Genomic DNA, 21,095 nt, shown 5'->3' with positions numbered 1-21,095 from the left:
ATGTATATTGCTGGATCATGAATACACAAAATGATGGAAGAAGGGAGGAAGGGAGGGAAGGAGGAAGGTAGAAAGTAGTGGGAAGTGAAGCAGATTCCTTTAGAGCGGTTAGTAACAATGCTTCAACCTTGTTAGACTTTATCTTTTGCTCATTCTTCTAAAGATTTAGTTTACAACATTCCTTCTTTGATTAGATAGATCTCTTAGCTCTCCTTCCACAGAGATACATAGTCTTCCCATACACCCTTGTATTCTTACTTGATATTTTCCCATATATTCATACTTGTTCATTTTTATTAATGTTTTACCTCAGCGGTGAATATTTCTAATGTCTAGTTTAGTATATGTAAATTTTACTTTTGTGTAGGGTGATTTTTTTTAAATAGTGTTCTTTGCTTTGATGTTTCCCTTTATAGGTTGCTGGCACTTGGATGGATGACATTTGTGAGAGATCAGCTTACTGAGAGAGATTTGTACCTAACAGGGTAGGGGACAGGGCATACTGATTAATTCTGACCTCTTGGACAGTAGCCCCTTTCTCAGTTGACATAATGTGTTCTTTCAAACGATTGTGCTGCCTTCACAAACCTTTAATCATGTGCAGATTTGTTCTCCTGGACACTTTCAAGAATTTCCACCAGCTAATGCTTGCCACGGATATCTTCTTTGAAAAGGCAGACTTTTTTTGTTGCTCTCAGACTTCCTGCTCTGCGCGTTTGTCCACCTTTCTTCTTGACCTTTACTCTTTCGAATTTGAACAAAAATCTGTCTGCTGGTAGTATTTCCTATTAATGGATGGGGAACTCACATTTGGACAATATTTTTTAACAGGAGGGTTCTGATCAGCCTTGCAGCATTTTCGAAAGTGCTTGTGAGTTTGAACTCATTTTGTGTGTGTGTGTGTGTGTGTGTGTGTGTGTGTGTATGTGTGTGTGTGTGTAAATTCTCAGAAATTCTTAGACAGTTTTATATACTTCATATATGCTATTTTGGCAATGAATTAAAAAACTCCAATTATAAGTGTTATAACTCATAATAAATAGAAAAACAGTTTCTTTAAACCCTTAGTTTTCTTTCAGGAGAAATGGTTGTACTCAGATATTAAATTGTCATGCAGTTTATACCACAAAATATAATTGAGTATAAAGAACTTGATGTCTATTTTAAAAAAAAAATGTATAACAGGGGCTTAAAAGATGGGTCAGTGTTATGGCCACTGCCTACTTATCCAAGAGTCCCCAGTTTCAATTCTCGTCATCCACACGGTAGTTCACAAATTCTGTAACTCTAGTTCTAGGCCATTAGATGTGTTCTCCTGTCTTTGTGGATATTGCTCACGAATGTACTACTTAGACACACATGCAGACAAAACATCCATATGCATAAAATAAAATACAAATGCAAAATCTAATCAGCACTAAAGATAAGAGCACTAAAGATAAGAGCATTCACTACAATTTTTACTAGTTGGTATGTAATTTATGAAACTGAAATATGTAGTCTCATAGAGTCATTCTTAACATGATCTCCAGTGTGAAAAGTGATGCCCTTCATGATTTGTATTCCCATTGTTATTATTGCACTCAGAACGCACAGAGTTAACTTTTGGAACTTTGATACTCTCCAGAAGGAAACTCTGGAATTATATTTAATGTGAACTTAAGCATGGCTATGAGTAGATAATATAACTTTGAGAAAATTGTATCAAAAAATGACTCCTTAGCTTCCTAGGACCAATGTAAATCCCCTCCTGCAGCGTCAGCATTGCACAAGTGATTCATTATGTGCTCTGCTGCTCCAGGAGCAAAGAAAACTTTCTACATCTTTTTCTTTGTACTCTAGCAACCTAGATCCACCTTGTATCTTGACTCAAAGAGAGGTCAGTCCATAGAGCGAACATGTAGTTTGTACTCCTATCTTATTAATGTTTTATATTATCTGTTTTCAAAATTTGTAAAAAGAAAAAAGAAAAAAAATCTCAAATGAAATTCCAAGATTATGTGTTAATTTGTAGCTCATCTCATACCCACTGGACAATATTTATAGTACTATTTAATTATAACTACTTATAATATTATTTAATTACATTATGTAATTATATCATTATTTAACTACATCCACTTATAGTATTATTTGTAATTTAATTATGATTTTTGATGAATGAGAATTTCAGTATGCATGCAATAAAATGTGATCACATCTATTCTTAGCTTTCCTACTCTAACTCCTCCCATATCCCCCCAAATATTTCTCTTTAATAACTTCATGCCACTGTTTTTCTTCTTTTGTTAACCTACTTAGGCTGAGTTTTGCTTCTAATATGTAATAAGAAACCATTTGTTTGTTCCTGGCTGCCCAGACCACAGAATAAACACCCAGAAACTATATTATTTGCATCACTGCTTGGCCAATCACTTAAGTGTATTGCTAGATAGCTCTGATATCCTTGATTAACTCATTTCTATTAATCTGTGTATTGCCATGAGGCTTACTGGGTAAAGTTCCATCTGGCTTCTGGCACCTGTCTTTGGTGGGGCTACATGGTCTCTGTTTGGTTTTGCCTACTCTCTATATATCTGTTCAGCCTGCCTATGTTCTGTTAAGCCATTGGACAAAAGCAACTTCTTTATTCATTAACCAATACAAATAACATATATACAGGACTTCCCATATCATGCATATGTGCATGGGGGCCCTTCAATGCAGCAAATGAAGATTGCCACTGGATTTTCCCTCAAAAAAGGAAAGATTTAACTCCCTTATGCGCTATAACTTTCAATCGTTCCCCAGTAATGGGTGCCAGCTGAAGAGATCTCCATGAATTTCCGCTGGTTTGAGCTTGACACTGTTAGCTCATAGATTTGATAGCATGTCATGTACCAAAAACATCTTTCTATAGCACTTTCATATATAAATTAAATTAAAGTAAAATATAAAATTTAATGAACAGTAAATGATGAGCCCATTCTGTTCAAGTTTCACCAGTTGGTATGTGATCATCTGCTTTTTCCTACTTTTCCCCTCCTATTTCTTGTCAGTTTTTTAGCCCTGTCTCTGAGTGAAGGGCAAGAAAATGTGTAAACATATTCTGTTTAGGATTAAACATTTTGTCTTTTATTTTTAGATCTTTGACCAATTGTGAATCTCAGCATTGACTTCAGATCACCACAGAAGAGGAGCTTCTCTTACCAAGGTTAAAGGTAGCCTAGATCTACAAGTAGAAATTTTAATATTTATAATGCAATTTTTACAATGTGATTAATGAGCAAAGGAGAAATAGCAAACTCCACTAAGGGGCTATTATTTCCTCAGCACAGAGATTTTGACTATATTCACAGTGCTAAGAATGAAATTGCCTTCTGTGTAGTAGGCCATGAATCCCATCAGAAAATGATGCCGTAACAGCCATGCACTGCTGTAGCAGGGAGAACTCTTAGAGAGCTTGGATCCAGTGCTGGATAAGACCTTTGGTTCCTTTGCTTTCCCGCAAACAACTTCTATAACCCATTATGGCACCATGAAGCCAGCCAATAGGGTGGAAGTTTCCTGGTTTGTTTGCAACTGCTTTCTCTGTGTCCTGCAGCTAAAGTATAAGGTCTTCAGAAATAGGGCCATCCCATGTAGTATGATGAGCAATCAAGGTCAAATATATTGCCAATGTCAGTATGCCAGTGTTGTTTAGAGAATTTTAAGTGTTCCTGATCAATGTCACTTAGGAAAGCGACACCTGACTTCTGGGATTGGCATTGCCTGTACTCTCACCAGTCAATGCAGTTTTACCTGATCACTTTTCAGTTTTTCAGAAACAAAGTCTACACACACCTGTGTCCTATAATGCATTATTGTTTGATCTTTTAATGCTCGTTTATAGGATCTTTGGTAAGAAGAGTGCTCTATCTTAAAAACACAATGGAACACTATTTTAATCATACTAGTTTTCAAAATTTCATTATAAAGAGCTGTAGAATTATTCTACTGAATACTGAATAATTTCCTTTCTCTAATCAATGATTCCATCCAGTAGTCTAATTAAAACTTGGGGAGTAAGGATGACCCAGAACTCTTGGGTAGCACCAGACATAGATTCACAATGACCTTCCCTAAGGTGAAACATGTAGTAGATATTAATGAGAAGAGATTCCTCGCAGCCGACCTGCTGTGAGCGATGCAGAGAGCTTAAGAGAGTCAACATCCTTGAGGTTAGTCATCATCCATGCAGGGGTAGAGTTTTTGGTTTGTGTGTAATTCCTCTCGCTGAGTCACTTATACAGTTTGTAAGTAGTCCCTCACTTATAGAACTGCAAAAATCCCAAGTAAGAAGTGACTCAAAGTGAGACTTGAGTAGGATTAATTCCTCGGTCTTTGATTTGTGCCCTATACAGAGTGACCTTAGCTGACATCTTGGGGAAAGTCATCCAACTCCAATCATTGCAGGAGAGACTTAATTTCTTCACAGACAGTTCTAATTAACAACAAAATTATATTTTACTCTACAACAACTATTTATTTTGAAGCTATATCTTCTAAATATTTGACCACCGTGACTCACAATACTCTGTCTTCTCTTCTCGATCCTTGCCCCATTATGAAATTGTTTCTTTGATCACTATGGTTTCTATATACTGATGTTTTGTATCCCTATTTAATCCATGCATATAGTTATCTAAGAGTATTGCATTCTATCTTGTCTCTGCTTGTAATAATTTTTCTGTGACTATCATTGTTAATTTTTATATAAGTTTCAGGTCTGTTTCTTTAATCAAAACAATTTTTGATGGGTGGGTGAAAAGCCTTTCCCTGCACAATGTACTCACAGTTTTATAATGGCAGATATATTGCAGTTTCGTTTTTATCTTATTTGTTCAATATCTTGTAAGTCTCATTTCATTGCAATTCAATTTTTATGAAAGTAGTTTCTGGTCTACTGTCCTCAATGTTTTATCTCCAGTGTTAAAATAGTGCCTGGCACTAAGCAAATAATCAATAAATATTTTTTAAAGTGTATTTGCTTTTTCCTTTCTTATTCTTCCCTTAAGCAAATCTCCCTTTCTTACTATTTTGACACACACACACACACACACACAGAGAGAGAGAGAGAGAGAGAGAGAGAGAGAGAGAGAGAGAGAGAGAGATTAGCTTAGTGATCTTGAGAAAAATCATATAGTATGATATAAAGTGATTTTGTAGATTTCATTCAGTGACAATCTATTTTTCCAACAGAATAGTAACTGTGAAAGAAACATGCCCCTTACTTTATTGTTTCAACTATTCCATGCTTGCTATTGCTTACAGGTTTGTGAGTCTGCTCTCTGATAAGGCAAGATTCATCCGAGTCAGTCATATTTGCTGATTTCAGCTGTATTCACTCATGTGTCTGCCTTTAATAAGATGGTGATCTGGGATATGACTGGGTTGTATTACCTTGCCTGAAAGCGATGAACATATCGCTTCTTTTCTTCTAGCGTCCTAGCTGATGCTTTTGCTATGGTAGTTGCAGGCCTAAATAAAGCAAAAGGACCTTGGGAAAACATCATGAAGTCATCTCAAAATCAGAACAAGGAACCAGTTTCACCCTTGAAATCAAGAGCTACATAGTCATACTGTAGCACAGAGGATGTTGAAATTGGTGAGGTTAGTGAATCAAAATCTTGAGTGCCACCAATATATCAGCCTTTCCCGATGGAGTCTCCTCTGTTTCAGTCTTTATATTCCTGCCAATTATAGTGTTTTGTCTTTTTGCCTCTTCAACTGAAATGCATATTCTGTTTGGGACAGACAATTAGGGGCCCTGAACCTTTTATTCAATTCTTTCTCGGAACTGAATATATGGCCACACAATCATTATCAAGTCTGGAGCTTAATGTGGAAACAAAAATGTCAGAAAAGTCCCTCTTCTATTTACACTGGAAAAGGATACACTAAGGGGTTGGAGAGATGGCTCAGCGGTTAAGAGTATTGACTGCTCTTCCAAAGTTCCTGAGTTCAATTCCCAGCAACTACTTGTGGCTCACAACCATCTGAAATGAGATCTGATGCCTTCTTCTGGCCTGCAGGCACACAGACAGACAGAATATTGTACACATAATAAATAGATAGATAGATAGATAGATAGATAGATATTAAAAAAGGATACACTGAGAAAAATAAAAATCTGACAAAGGGAAGAAATATGGTCTTGGTTCTGTGCCATGGCCCCCACACCTTGAATCCCTAACATTAGTAAAGTTCTAGTGTCCTAAAATTCATGTTTATATTATTAAGAAAATAGTTTTATTTCTTTGCACTACAGATTTGAATCATTTGATTCAAATGAAGATATGCCAACTAATATATCACCGATAAGCCTACAGAGCACAATTGCAAGAAGATTGATTTTCCATTACAAATTGATTTAAATGTTTCTGTCCTATTTTTGGTTCCATTCATTATTAATATGAGTGCAATTGACTCAGTGCCAGGAATAATATTTGTCATGCGTTAATAACATGAAGATTATCTGCCTGGTCATTTCACAATCACACAATGCCCATCCACCATAAGATTCTGTCACTCACTCTTTAGATAGATCACTCAACCAAAAATATTTATTAATTGAAAAAAAGTGAGTATAGGTTGCTATTTTACAATCAAAAGAGACCCAGTTGGTATTCTTATACAGATTATACTCTACTGTTATTTTAAAAAAATCAGTGCAATTAGATCTTTAGGAAAAAGGAGCATTCTTATTACTCAAAGGTTTTGGTGTAGAAACGGTGAGTGGTGAATGATGGATTATTTAAAGTTAAGTTTCCAGAAAACCTGTTCAGCTGTGTTTGAGACATGACCAGCAGAGTGAGAAAATCTATTTTATTCCTTTTTTCAAAAGTTGCCCTTTTCTAATGTCAAGCAAGTACAGAACAGATGAACTTTGGAAGTGTCAGTCTTGGAATGTTATGTAATTTGTTCTGAGTATGAATTAGCTGGGCTGTGCCTCTGAGTGTATTAAAAACAAGGAAGATGAGCTGAACACATCTTTAAAGGGCAACATCGCTCTCAGTCTCCCCAGCTACTTTTGCACGCCAAGCCATTTCTTTTAAAGTGGAGCTTTAGTCTTACTGCACCGTGATCTCATGTGCCAATAGAGGCTTAAGAAGATTACAGGCAGGCCACAGAAGATGGGGGAACTGCAATAAAGTAATCGCATGACACTACTTTCCTTTGATCACCAACCAGAAGTGAATAAGTCTGCTTCCTGCAAAATTTGAAAGACATGCGAACATTGGTTTTTGAAATTTTGGTGGCCTAGCTTTGACCTGGACCTAGCAGTTAAAAATTAAAGCATTCATTTGCATGAGTCTCAAAAAGACACAAAACCATTAGTCTGGTTTTACTTATACTGAGTTCATGAATAATCCAGTCAAGGTGGCTCTCTTTAGCACCACAGAAGCAAAAGTCATACTGTAACAGAATGTGCATCACTGTGAAGTCTCAGGTGTGCGTGGTAATGCCAACACACTATAGCTAGAGTGTGATTCGGAGACGGTAGGGAGCAGACGCCATTTCTGAAGGTTCCTGGAGAAAAAAAATGCAATGATCCCAAAAGAGAAAACGCCAGAAACTGTTGGACGGCAGAAACTGTAAGATGGCATCTCCTATTTTATTGACTCTTTCTTCCCTATTCCCTGACAGCCGCCAGCTGAACACTGAAATAATAATGGTTTCCCATTTTTTTCCAATCTAAATATTGTTGTCATTTTTTTTAAAAAAAAATTATAAGTCTGAGCACTAATTCCAGGGGCTTTGATGGAGAAGAAGCCCTGCTCTGTCATCTGGGCATTAGTCTCCTAGGTAGGTAATCCACATAGCAGAACATGTTGCCCAAACAGAAACAGTTTGATTCCTAATAATTCCAAAATAGGGAGAAGCTGACTCCTCTTATATTTATTACTTCAACAATATCAATAAATAGTTTCAATATAGCATATTCTAAAACAGAAAGAATCATTTCATTGTCACCACTGATGATTTTTGTTATTATTGTAATTCTTATGGAATGGTTAAGCAAACTGAGGACAAATAAAGTAAGGTCTTATCTTATTAGCTGCTGAGTGACAGAATCAGTAGTCTAAATAATGATGGGCCCAATTGCTTCATTATGATAATATTTCTTCTCTGAAATTATAAATAATATATATGATAAGCTTAATCATGCAAGTCCTTAGTTTTAATATATAATAAACATAATAAATGCACAGAAAAAAAAGAACAATAATAACATACCACAAATGATCGAGAGGAAGAGACAGATTAATGGTAATATTGAACAATGTTGAAATGAATCTCAACATTTTTATCTTCCATGCAGTGTGTGTGTGTTAGTTTCTTCCTTAATAAATACAGATGGAACATTTATTGTTTTCTTCTAAAATCTTTTTTCTTAGGGACATATTGCATCAAATGCTTTGAAAACAGAAAATGAGGATAAATGGTTTCCCTTTGGTGTCTATTCATTGATGTTTCCCTGTCTTCATTTTTCAATTCTATGTGGCTATGGACTATAATTTTTATATGGTTAAATCCAGGTGACCGAGAGGGATGCAGTCAACCTCTCTCTATATATCACAAACTATTATATAGATCAATGAAACCATCTACTGAGGCTTTCATGCTTCATGGCCAGTGCCTCTTTGACCTCCTCCTAACACAAACTGTACTCTCTGTCCTTTCCTTCTCCGGCACACCAAAAGAGTCAGCATGCACACAGTGACAAAAAAATGTTGAGCAGAGCATGCCCCATAGAAAGTCATCCCCTGTGCATATTCTGTGTGCTATTTCTTCACGCCAGGTCTGACCCATGTTAAATCTTCACAGCTCCTCACGGGCGTCTCCGCATGGATCAACTACGCAAAAGTATTTTTGGAATTTTCAGCAGAGCACTTTCTTAGCAAAATGAAAATATGTCACCTATTCCCCACCCTGCCTTTTAATAGCTTATTGGTAGAAGTACCTAAACAGGAAAAATAACTTTGAAATAGATAAAAATAGCAAGCTGGTAATACTTTGGTATCCAGCTTTCAATAAAACATAGAACACCTCTCACAAAACCCAAAATGTCTTTTTCAAAGGCAAAGCCAGCCTCCAAACATACTTTCGTTGTCTACACCCTGCTTGTTATTCCTCAACAGGTTCTGAAACTTTGACTAAACCATCACTTAAAAAAAAAAATCTTTGCATGTGTGTGCTTAGTGTGTGTGTGTGTGTGTGTGTGTGTGTGTGTAAGTGTGTGTGTGTGTGTGTGTGTGCATGCGGGTGTGTGTAAGAGAAAGGGTGTGGAAAATCTCATGTGTGAGTGCAGGAATGTGCATTTTATAGCACATGGAGGTCAGACGGCAACCAGAAAATCCTTGCATGTTACATTACTTGAAACCTTGCCTATATATACGAAGCTGGAAAGTCTGCAAATTTTCAGGGATTCTCTTGAACCTTTCCCCCCACATCTCAGTGTGGAAGATCTGTGGCTGCATGTCCTATACAATCTCGGATTTTTAATATGTTCTAGGATTCCAATCCAAGCAATCATGCTTACATAGAAAACACTTTACCCACCACGCCATCACTTCACTCCCAAAGGTAACTTATTACCAAACAGTTGCCTTCTCTAAACCTATGGCTGAATCCTTGCAATATATTTTCAAAATTCTTGCATTTTGTTCCTAAAAGCCATTTCCTATGTAGATCTAGAGCCAAAACATCCATTCTTATTGTTGAAACCTGTGTATTTCTTTTAGCCACTGAGGCAAAAACTTAAAGAATCAGTGCCATTCTTTACTAAGAAATATTTTGTTTTCTTTCTGAGGAAAAGCAATTTTAGAACTGTTTTAGCTATATTCATTGCAACCAATGCTTTTAGTGTGATTTTTCATGTTTTGTAAATTAAGATTTTTTTATAACTTTTTACTAACAGTTCTTATTTACATGAATCTGCTTATTTTTCTACATTTGAGTTTTATAGACTGTGGTTTGGCTTTAAAAACCTTAAGAATCTGAGACGCTGTTCTAATTAGAGCCTTTTGTGTGATAAGTTCATTTGCACCTTTTAAGACAGAACACTAGCCTTCTCCTGATTCTTTAACTCCTTTTGAGGACAGATACCTTCTCCCTGTGTGCATCTAGACAGATTGGCTTTGACCACTGCCTTAAATTCGTAGCTCTTTAGAGAACTATTTGGAAGTCTGTGGACAATTACCAGCTGCTGATGGAAGTGTTCTAATCTGAGTGAGTCAAACTCTATATTCGGGCTGCAATCTAAATCATTAAGATTGTTGGTTTCATTATTACATTCTTGCTCCATATGCACTTACTCACTAGCACTGTACATGATATTTCTAACACTAAGGTCTACTCTGTAACATTTTCTATAGTTGTATATTGATTCTGTTCTATATACTCGTTAATTACATAATATTGCTTATTTAGTTTTTACAGACAGGATTTAAAAACAGCCCCTCCCCTTGGAATCACTATGCTGTTCTTGTTTATAAAACTCAGTCCTTTTGAGAATTTCATACAGCATATTTTAATTTTATTTGCCTTCCCACCATGAAGTCTTCCCAGACACGCCCTCTGCCCTCCTACCAACTGTTACAGCTTATCTGAAGCAGGTACCCTATGCAGGCACCTTCAGACGTATTGCATACACAGGCACGCACACACACACACACACACACACACACACACACACACACAAATAAATAAATAAATAAATAAATAAGAATGTGAATTTATTACAATGGCATGCAGGATTCTTTGAGGAAGTATTTAATCATAGCTTCCGAGCGAATCTTATATTAAACAAAAACAGCCTCTAGAAAAACATGTAATGATTTATTGATACAGATAGGCTTTGGAAATTCACAGGACTTTCGATTCTATCTTATTATTGTAAACTAATTTCATCCAATGATATTTCTTGGGATTCTACTTTGTGTATGACCATTGTTAATTGATTTATAGGCAAGAAAAATAGAATGAACATGGTCCTCATTTTCTTCATTATTATAAAAATGGAGATATCTTTTATATTGATTTTTATTGAGCTCTATATTTTTCTCTGCTCCCCTCCCTGTTTCTTCCCTCCCCTTCAACCCTCCTCCAAGGTCCCCATGCTCCCAATTTCCTCAGGTGATCTTGTCTTTTTATATTTCCCATGTAGATTAGATCTATGTATCTCTCTCTTAGTGTCCTCATTGTTGTCTAAGTTCTCTGGGATTGTGATTTGTAGGCTGGTTTTCTTTGCTTTATGTTTTAAAACCACTTATGATAATTGTCTTTCTGTGTCTGGGTTACCTCACTCAAAATAATGTTTTCTAGCTCCATCAACTTTCCTGCAAAATTCAAGATGTTGTTATTTTTTTTTCTACTGTGTAGTACTCTATTGTGCAAATCTACCACAGTTTCCTTATCCATTCTTCAGTCGAGGAGCATTTAAGTTGTTTCCAGGCTCTGGCTATGACAAACAATGCTGCTATGAACATAGTTGAGCACATGTCCTTGTGGTATGATTGAGCAACCTTTGGATATATACTCAAAATGATATTACTGGATCTTAAGAAAGGTTGTTTCCTAATTTTCTGAGATATCACCACACTGACATCCAAAGGGGCTGAACCAGCTTGCATTCCCACCAGCAGTGCAGGAGTGTTCCCTTTACCCCACAATCTCTCAGGCATAAGTTGTCATCAGTGTTTTTGATCTTGGCCATTCTTACAGGTGAAAGATTGAATCTCAGATTTGTTTTGATTCGCACTTCTCTGATGACTAAGGATGTTGAACATTTCCTTAAGTGTGTTTGTGTGTTTCAGCCACTTTATACTTCTCTGTTGAGAGTTCTCTGTTTAGGTCTGTACTCAATTTTTTTTATTGGATTATCTATTCTTTTGATGGCCAATTTCTTGAGTTCTTTATATATTTTGGAGATCAGACCTCTGTCTGATGTGGGGTTAGTTAAGTTCTTCTCCCATTCTATAGGCTGTCAATTTGTCTTGTTGACCATATCCTTTTCTTTACAGAAACTTTTCAGAAATGGATATACCTTTACAAAAACTAGACCAATAGATAAAGAAAGACTCCCCTGATATATGTATATATTTCCAAGGAGTGGCAATTGTACATGGCATTGTGTGCTGTGAACAAAATTTCAAAAGCACAATATGTTAGATAATGTGTTCTCGTCATACAGTAAAATCAATTTGTCATTTCTATATTTCATGCCTCACTGAACAGCAACTGAAGTGTTCAGTGTGTTTCCTATTAGGATATATGCTATTCATGAAGATTGTTCATGGCTTAAATCCCATTGGTCATTTTTAAGGATGAAGTAACTTTCATCTAAACTTTTCATTTAAATTTTCTAAAGTTTCTGTCATGGTTCAACCATCATGATCACTGTTGGGCACTTTGTTAACAAGGGCCATCCCCAGTTAATTTTCATATCATAAGTACTCAGCATTTATTCAATATTCATGCTCTCAGGCATTAACAATGCAGGATTCTCTCATATTCAATCATGTTTAGCCATCAATAGTGAAAATTTTTGTTCTTCATTTATATTGTAGCATGACAGAGATACAAACATCTCCTGCCCATTTCCATAGATTTGGTAGCAGAGATAATGTCTCTCTTCAGAGAAAAGAATTTACAGAAGGCCAGGAGCATCTCTGTAAGACTAGTTTTTTTTTTGTTTTTTTGTTTTGTAATACTAGGATTTCTCTGTTGCTAAACATTTTCATTGTGTTTACATCCAGCATTTGGTCCTTGCATGTTTTTATGCAGAGACTGAAGTTCAGTTAGCCAGCACTAAGATTGTCGTCTGACACCTCACATGTTTGTTGGAAATAACTAACTTTTGTCTCCAAGAATTTGTGCAAGTTGACCCTGCTAGGAAATATGAAATTGTAGCAGGGTAACTTATCTTTAAATAGAAATAAAACATCAAGGCCCTCATAATTCCTTATTTTTATTTCATCCAAAGATCAAAAGGAAGGATTACAGATTGAAACAGAAACTGTTATCTATAGGTAAATCAAACACAATTTGATTTTAGAGGGTACTTTAACAAAGGAATGACTGTATAAACTAATAACACATTTATTTGTCTGTCATATACTCAGACTATGATGAATAATTTGTGGAACTAGGACACCTTCCAAGGAGTTTTAGCCCATATACAAATTAGACTGTTTCTGAATGTTTATTTAAATATTGTTAATATATATTAAGATTTAGGGGCTACTTTTTGCAATGTTATCAGAGAAGCACATACACTAACATATCAGAATTTTATATCTGTATATTAAGCCACTGAACAATTAAATTTCGAAGAGAAATTTTTCTGAGATAAGACCTTAAACACTTAAAATTAAAAATTATAACATGTATACTTATTCTTCACCTTTCCTCTGTAACTAACACAAGCCCCATATAAGGTCCTCTAAAAAATGTTATGTTCCTTGTTTCTTGCCACTCCATGTTTGCAAAATTTACAGTAAATTTAATCATTTGATTTATCAAATGTTTCTCTGAGTCTTTTAAGAAGATCATTGGCTTCTTTCATTCAGATATCATTGTGGCATGGTTAATATTCTAGGTATGTGGGATAATGGAGTTGTTGATGTGTATGCACAAAAATAATGGCTCAGTTGTGCCATTTAAGTAATCTTTTATAACTTATTTCTCCAAACCTCCTTAAATCAGCCATCATAATAGAGGCTCAATCTCCATGAAACACCTCTCTCTGGGTCATTAAAGCTGAACTTGGTTGGGTGACTTTCCCTTGGCAAAGGGAGGCTCCCTACTCTCAGCATCTCTGAGAGATGGTTGGCATAGCTGTGTCTCTTAACTCTTGTGTTAGTCATGCTGCTCGCCAGGTAGTTGGCATGCCTGATGCCACTGAAGGACAAAGACATGAACTTTGAACCTCATCTTTGTTGTCCCCAATCCCTTTGTTAAAGCAAATTCTTACTAGGTGCCACAGAGATATAGTCTGTCTTATTGAAGTAATTCCTAGTACATGGCTTGGCTACTAGAGAGGGAGAACAATTGCGAGAAATAATGCAGTCTTCCATCTAAAACATTTATGTAGAGTGTTCATAATTGTCAAACCTGTAGAAGTCAGCTGTATTATTCTGTTAATTTATAAATATTTAAACATTTCAATAATGACTTTAAAAGCGGCAGTATCTGAAATGCTACTGTCTATAATAACCTCAGAATTGCTGGAAATTTACAAAGGAAACTCTGAAATGGAAATGGCAAATGTTATGAATTGAACATTTGCAATATCATTTCTAAGCAACCAATAAATGTTAATGCCAGGAGTTGCCTAAGGAATAGATTATAAAAACTTACACAAAATATATTTAAATGATTTCTAGCAGTAGGAGAGAGTTCCAAGAGAATATCTCCCCCTGTATCATAGGTGTTTATATATAGTATTAAAGTTTTTCCTAAGAATTTAATTTAAATTCAGAGTTAGTCCATACATTTATAATAATCTACCCCATATAAACATAACAACAGTGAATGCTTACTAAAGCACCAAGATCAAAGAAGAAAGGTTGTCTTTTTTAAGTGATAAATGGCTGAATCACTAAAGAAAGCATCTCTGACTTAGTAGTTAAATAGGAAAAATACAGCAGATACAGAAATGTGTAGATAATATAAACATATATTATAATGAGTAATATCAACTGTACACATATTTATATAAAATATGTTTGTATATATTGTGATGCTATATTGAAGGATATTTACTCAGCTACTCGTTGTATGTAGAAATGTGAGGAGTGTGGAACAAATAAAGAAATTGAGTCTTAATTTAAAAAAGACACCTCTAATAAAAATGTCATTCTCCAATTAATATGAAGCATGAAAATTTTTCCATGTGTAGCTAAAAATTCATAGGAAATCTTCAGTGTGGCCTTAGGAATCTGAGCTTCACTTTATACGTAAGGAGACTGAGTACTATGTTCTACTAATGCCACAGAGATATAGTCTTTCCTTTAGAAGAAATTACTGAGGGAAGTGGAACTATACAAAACTCAATGGGAGTAAGAACAACTGAACCAATCTCATGAAGCTACCTCAGTGCCCTACCTAAGAGAAGAGTATTTCCAGTGAACAAATATTTGAGTGAGTCATACCTAATAACAATTTTTTGGAACATGCCTTTCTTTAAGCACACTCAGGTCGGGACAGAGGGGTTATATTATATTGATCTGACTCTGAGGCAAGAGTTTGAGGCATTTGCAGAAGATTCATGGTCATGGAGCCCCACTCTTCCTTAGGGAAGTTTGAAAACAGAACTCATCATGGTAACTGTTGAAATCACCCTGTAGTTGAATAAATAGCTCCATTTACTGCATGTCACTTTAAAGCCGACATATACGAGCTTTTCTTGAAAGGCATGTTAGGTAAAAGAGTCTATGGAGGGTTTATTGCTACAGGGCAAGCCTTGAGCCTATTCACTGAAGTTAAATGAATTACATGTCCAGTCAACTCTGTGGTGGGGCGAGTAGTGAATAGGGTAACCACAGATCTATCTACTGTGCATATGCAAGAAAACCCAAGTTTAGATATTTAAGCCATTAATTCATTAGAAAATAATGGCCTCCAATAATAGCTAATAGACAGTTCCTGCTAAATGAAGTATTTCATATGTTCAGCCATTCATTCATCCATTCAAAAGAATAAAATGTAAACTGGAGAATAAATGACCATATTGTTTTCTATTTATTTGAAGCCAGGTCACATGCAGCTCACACAGGCACAAACTTTCTGTTGAGAGCTGCATAATGCCACGCCTTAAAGATGCACTGGTTTCCACCTTCCACCTCCCCAATGGTGAGTGCTCTGGGTCATAAAAACTCCATATATGGCTAAAGCTAGGATCTGGCTTGCTTCCTCGTTTCTGGACCTATCTGCATTTCCCACGTGGCTTGCTGGGGTTGGCTACTCAGAGGCCATTTAAGATATGGGATGGCTTTCCCCGGGGTCGATGTCGTCAGAAGATTGTTCAAGGTTCCTGAATAAACCGCAGAAAGAAGAGTCTGTGTTACGTCTTCCTTGCTGGTCGAGGCGGACACGACAACTTTCTATGGTGCTAAAGGTAACTTTGAACTCTTCAGCCTCCTGTCTCTACCATGTCAATCTATATTCTTCTTTTACTGCTTTTCCATGAACTGGGAGAAGAAATGAAACCTTAAACTGGGTGTAATAATACAACAGTTAGTCAGAGCAAGAGAGATGGCTCAGTGACTAGCAGCATGCACAGCTTTTGCAGAGGACCTGAGTTTGCTTCCTAATACCCCTATGCGATGAGTCACAAGCACCTGTGATTGTAGCTCTCAATACAATGCATCTGGCCTCCACAGGAACCTGTACTTACATACAGCTTCCCTCCCATACATATAGACAGAAAATAATAATTAGTATTTAAAATTACTCTTATTGGGTTCCTCTCAACGTCTTGGTTGTCTAAATGTGACTGGTAAGCCTGAAATATGATCCCATGGCTACCAATGTGGACAGAGTGAGAGCTATGTCGTCTCTTCATTGTTTTCCTTTAGCAGTGAAAGCTGAAAGTCTGCCTCACAGAGTTTTTCATTCCACGGTGAAACCAAGTCACTTGGACCTCTCAATGGACCAGACGCATACCCACGGAGACCTTTAAGAGATTTGTCACTCAAATGGGAAAGTTATCGCAAAGGAAAGGGGTGTCAAACATGAAAAGGTCTGACCAATTCTATTCAAAGGAAATATATGTAAGATCAATAAACTCTCTTGCGATATCTCTAATGTACACAACCTAGACACCAGCAAAACCCTACTCCCAACCCAGATGCACATGTGAACGTCATGGGGTATTCAGCAGCGAAGACTGCTTCGGCATGGGTCTAACACAATAGAAAGTATTAGCCAGCCTGCAACCATACTGGATGTTTTGAGATCCCAGGATGTCAAGGTTGGGATCCCAGTGTAGCAATGAGCCTTTCTCAGTGTGAGCTTAAGTACAAAATTCATGGTGTGGGTGAACATACTTCTGTTAACAAAACAGTTGGCCAGAAGCAGAACTACAGAAGCTAAAAAATAAAGGAGGGTTAGTACATTCTGAGACTGTCACAGAACTACTTGGGATATAATGAATTAGGCCTTGGCTTTAGTTGTGTCACGTGATGCTGTCTATGTGATGGATATTACAATCCGAATGGTGCTTCCACCATGGAGTCAGTCGTGCTAAGTTCTTGGGGCCTACTAAGTCTAGGATTCTGTTACACGGCAAACATGGACACAGAGAACAATGCCGACAGAATGTCCTCATCACCTTTCATTATTAAAGTTCTGGTACTCTGTAGACACAGACACCGTCTGTGTGCCTCATTAAAGTAGGAATCTCAATCAAAAATATATAAAAGCTTAAGTATTCAAATATGCAGCACAATCAACTAAACACACAAGCTGATTGTTAAAATATGCAGCCTATTGGGTAAATCTCATTAAATGAAGTCTTGCAGGCTAAAATATATTTAAAACTTAGAAAAAAAGTGATGTCATTTGTCAAGTATATCCAAATATTTTTTTTAAAAAAAATGCAAAAATATGGTGTCCAAAATGATGCAAATAATAGAAACTCTCATGGTGAAGAGCATGTGTTGAATCTATGGGCATGAGACAATGTTTGGAGGGGCAGGAAGAAATGAGGAGAGTCTGTCCATCACAGATCATCTTTTAAAGTTATGAAAATATGAGATGTTAACTTGAAAATTTTTTCCTTATGCTTTAAAAGAAGAGCATTTTAGTCTCATGGGAAAGATTTTTTTAAGTGCCTAAGAGATCAAAAGCAAGCCAGAGAAAAGCAAACATTTATGTAAAATGGCAGAAATTATTTTATCTTCTAAGAGAAAGTTGTGAGGCAAAAACCATTAATTTAGCACATCTCTGCTCAAGTTTGTTGTCTTGCTTTGTGCATTAATTTTTGAAACCTTTCTCCCACAATGTCATTTTGAAGCATCATGTCTGATACTGATATCATATGGTTCAATTGTGTAACATTAGATATTTTGTGTATCTTAATATAGGAAAGGCCATTTCTAATATTTATATACTGTCTCTCTTATTGAAATCTGCGTGTAATAGAAAGGGATATGGCTGGTTTCACAAATGCAGGCTCTGTGTAGATTTTCATGAATGTGCAGATGGTTAGCTGATAATATCAAGTCATCTTTTGCACAGATGGTTACATAAAAATGATTAGTGGAAATTACGCAGAAAGATTTGTTCAGATCATAGCAGCGTAACAGCGTAGGGATTACAGTTTATATTTGTGAGCTAAAATAGCACATGAAGAAATAGAAGTATCAAAAAGACTGCAATCAATTCAGCAATCAGTACCCAGTGGGCCTATCCTATATTAAACTCATGGTCATTCTAGAAATACTCAGAAGGATTCAATTCAGATTTCTTCTTTATTCAGGATCTTCTGTACTGGTTTTGAGCACAATTTTGGGTAATCATATTCCCTAACAACAATAGTTTGATTTCAAACACCATTGAGGAAACTTGCTTCATTGTTTTAAATTTCTCTCTTCTCTCCTCAATTAACAAGCTATGCAACCTTTAATGGTCACTAAAAGGCCAAAGGTTCTTGAAATAAAATGAATGATAAACAAGTTTTAACAGAGAGTCCTTCCCACCTTCACAAACATTTATGTCTGTCATGTTTCCCCAAACTTTGTTAGACAATGAGCTATCATACTTATTTTTATATATTAAAATGATACTTTAGAAATTAGGCTTTAGATGAACAACAACAAAACATTTGGTAAAACAACTTTACGACTCCCACACATCATACTATATAATTTCCCTCCCATTAAGAGTAAAGAAAAATGGTTTTTGTCTAGTAGTAATCTAGAGAGAATTATCTCAATTTTTTCTGCTTAGCTATTTCTTATCCATGATTGCTCCTTATTCCTAGGTTATATAACTTTCACAGAAATAGAGAACATGTATTCTACAGAGGAAGAAAATTTTCTCAAATTTAGAAATATGATTCAACTATAATTATAAAATACTGCTTAATTATAGATCACTTAGACATATCTTAAATATGTGAGCTTAATTTACAGAATTAAAAATATGCTATTATGATTACTGATTCATTAAAAAAGAGGCAGACAGGCTTTATTCTCAAGGTAAATGTAAGTGAATCGTTCTGCTTTTGGTAATTAACAAATTTATGTAAACATTTTTTTTGCTAGAGCCTATGTTGTATTAAGAACATTCATCAATTGAACTAATGAAGAGTCAATAAATAGATTTAAATGAACCCTTTAGTTCAATACCTAATGATGTGTAGAAAATAAGATCAACAACGAGTGTTTGAAAAGAAGAAAAGCAAATTCTTTAAGAGTATCTTATTAAACCTTCATTCAATATTTTATTTCACGTAACATCTCAGTTTGCTATGGCTTTGAAATATATGGTCCTAAGAGCTTTCAACACAATGATTTTTTAAGTATAATTTAAAATACAGTTCAATATATAACAAATAGGAGTTGGAGAGGAAGAAAGAATATGATCAAAAGATATATGAAATTTTTAAATAATAATATAAAACAAAAAAATATCATTGGCAATACAGACCTAAGAATAGTATGTTTGGGTGTAGAATGTTCCCAGCTATTCATGAGACAAATGTAATACACTCCTACACAAAGAAACAAATGCTTGGACTGGAGAGATGGCTCAGCCATTAAAGGCTAGGCTCAAAACCAAAATATAATAAACAAAACTTTAAAAAATATGCATGTATGCTATCTTATAGAGAAAGACAGGAATATATACATAAAGTTTCAACATCCAAGCATTTACATAGAATCAATGCAATTCTCAAATTGTAATAGAATTTTCTGAAATTTGACTAAATGCTTCACAAGATTAACTGTAAGAACACAAAGCAAAAACTCATTATGAGCATGTTCAGAACAATGGAGAACCGTGGGAGACTGAGAATTTCCAATATATTTGGAATCTATATTAATAATAAATGCATCATAGTGAATAAAATAGACATATTAATCTGTATATGATTTAAAGTTTATTATCTACATGGCCAATAAAAAATAACGAGAATCAGTATAATAGTTCAGTACCTAATAAAGTTAGGCACTCAAACAAATGTTTGTAAAGGACAAAAGGATGCTCCTGGAAGAATTGGACTCCTTCCCAGTTGGTTATCCAATACTAATTATTCCTGCAAATGCATATAGGCAAGTAACGCTATATCGATTGAGCAGGATGTATTTATGTATTTAGGGAAATATGTGTGCAACAAATATGACAGCAATTAATGAAAAAAACTTACAGGCAGTGAATTTGAAAGAGGGAAAGGAGGGATGTGTGAGAGGGTTTGGACAGAGTAAAAATAAGGGGGATTATATTTAAGGGGATGTTATAATATACAAGATAAAAGAATTTCAACATGTACATCTGTTTAACCTTTGATTGATGTTGTATTTCATGAGTGTCCACAACTTGTCAGAACTTGCTCAAGTTGCTTGAGGTGGAAAAGCTTGAAAGGCAAAGGGCTCACTGTCCTAGAATTTCAGTGCCATTGGGAAAGGGAAAGCTAGTACCTATAAAACGTGTGGTAGTGCATGAGGCTGTACAATAAATACCATAACAAAAGTTAAAGGAGGCAGGGTGACTGCAGAGGGTTTTATTCTTGTTCCCCAAAAGAAAGTCAAGAAAGTTACCCTACCATGTACTTCTCTGAAAATCAATGAGGCATTTTTATAGAAGGTTTGGAAAGACTGAGGGACAATATTATCATAAAGTAATGAACAGAAGAGGAAGCTTCATGTGCTATTGGTGGAAGGAGAGATTAATGCAGCTATTTGCTCTGCGTTATTACTTTCTGGCAATGCACAGAAAGATTACCTTCTTGTTAAGGAGATAAATAAGTGGCAAGGATTCGTATCGAGCATTATTTATATTCACATAAAAAGAAAATGTCTTCAAATTTATTAAAAGGTAGTGGTAAAATGTATTTGTGGCAC

Source organism: Myodes glareolus, chromosome 26 (assembly GCF_982192425.1).
Source record: "Myodes glareolus chromosome 26, mMyoGla1.1, whole genome shotgun sequence".
NCBI classification, from domain to species: domain Eukaryota; kingdom Metazoa; phylum Chordata; class Mammalia; order Rodentia; family Cricetidae; genus Myodes; species Myodes glareolus.
Note: the sequence above shows the minus strand (reverse complement) of the source record.